Raw genomic sequence first — 1,755 nt, 5'->3', positions numbered from 1 at the left:
TTATCTTGGGGCACGTACCAAGGACTGACGTTGGCCAATGACAGCGTTGGTAACAGCCCAGAGTTCCGGATTAGTGGAAGAAAACTGGTTTCTGGTTGGTCCTGGCTTGAAATACGGGAACTGAGGCCTGGCTTAGTCTTTTTTTTGGGGGGGTTCAGTGGAGGGGGCTCAGGGAGGGGAGTTAACCGACCCTGGATTGAGCAAAACGAGACAATTAAAAATANTTGTTGTATATATCACATTTTAGAAAATAGCTCATTAAATCATTATTAGATCGCATTAATGCAGATACATTTTCACTAAACAACTATGGATTATGACCTTTTTGATAGTTGATGAAACAGGATCTGAGGTTTAGAAGGAGACAACAATGATTATATTTTAAAATATACTTTAGAAAATGACCAAAGGCATTGCATTGACTGTGTTGTTTCTCCTAAAAATATAATCCGTAGTGTACATGCACCTTCTATTCAGCATTGACACAAAAAGGTGATCTTTTTTTAGTTTGGGGAAGATGTCCTCTTACGTTAGCCACTGGTAAGTGAATTGGAAGGAAATTAAAGGAGAAAGGGGTGATGTTACTAAAATCTAAATTCAGCTATCTTTCCTTCATCTAAGATCCAAATGGAAGAAAATCAGTTAAAGTTAAAGTTAAAGGGGTTTGGTAGACTCTAAATATAAATAAAATGATTTAATAACCCAATATTTAAGCTGATTTAGTGCTTGACTATTCTTTTTTATTGAATTACAGTAATAAGGCCTCGTTAATTGTTATTAGTAATAATTTTAATTTACTGACTAAATATTTTATATTTTGCCAATCACAAAATGCTGTAATAGTTGTGATATGGATAAACTCCATCATTTGTACTGTTAATGGTAAAAAATTTTCAGATGGATAAAAATTATTTTGGAAAAACTCTGTGTATTATCAGTGTATTTAATTTGTAGTCAGACTTTGTTGGACTGCAGTCCTGCCAAAAAAAGAGGCAAAACACTGCCTACCAATATACATTTAAACACTTTATGACTGATGTGGTTCAGAAGATAGTCTTATACTGAGGTGTATTGAAGATGTTTTCATTTACATTTATCTCTAAGAAGACCATTTTAAGGAAATAGCAAAAGGAGAATTAAAAGAAAAAGCTTTTTAGAAAAAGAAAAAGCTTTTTAAAAATAACTTGACAGTGATAAAAAGCAAATAGATATCAAACTAATTAAAAACAGTACTAACCACACACAAACATAAAAACAAAAAACAAAACAAAATCCAGTTTACTAGACCATTCCCTTATAGGGGCATATTTTTACATAATTGTAGTTAATGTTCATTTTTGCTTTATATTTTCTTAACATTTTTGATATAATTTTATTTGAATAGTCATTGTCATATTAATGGTAAGAAAATATTCAGTTACATTAAGTTTGCTATGGTTTTAACTCAGCATTCAGTTGAACATTTGGTTTCCTTCCAGGTTTTCATTAATATCTTTGCATAGTTGAGTAGTCTTGTTTCTTACTTTCTTTTTTTTTGGATTTATTTTCCTGGGCTATATTTCTTAAGCGGAGCTATCAGGTCAAAGGGTCTCTTCAGTTTTATAGCTTTTGTTATATGTTGTAAAATTGGTTTCCTGAAGATAATACTAATTTATGATGTCATCATCTAGGTACTTAGAGTGCATTTTAAAATATTTTTTGAATCTTTAGGTGGCTTTAATGGGTGAAAATAAACCCTAGTTGATTTGATTAACT

The 1,755-nt window shown here is 31.4% G+C and overlaps 1 protein-coding gene across 1 annotated transcript in view; it reads left to right on the top strand.

Annotated features, from left to right (window-relative positions):
• The window catches only part of BRWD3 (bromodomain and WD repeat domain containing 3), a gene marked incomplete at both ends in the record, with an annotated part of 145,811 nt that overhangs the window by 1,062 nt on the left and 142,994 nt on the right, over positions 1-1,755 (top strand). The window lies entirely within an intron of this gene.

Source organism: Crocuta crocuta, unplaced genomic scaffold, assembly GCF_008692635.1.
Source record: "Crocuta crocuta isolate KB4526 unplaced genomic scaffold, BGI_CrCroc_1.0 scaffold2236, whole genome shotgun sequence".
NCBI lineage: Eukaryota > Metazoa > Chordata > Mammalia > Carnivora > Hyaenidae > Crocuta > Crocuta crocuta.
The sequence above is the reverse complement of the archived record's forward strand: the minus strand, read 5'-3'. Positions and strand labels throughout refer to the sequence as shown.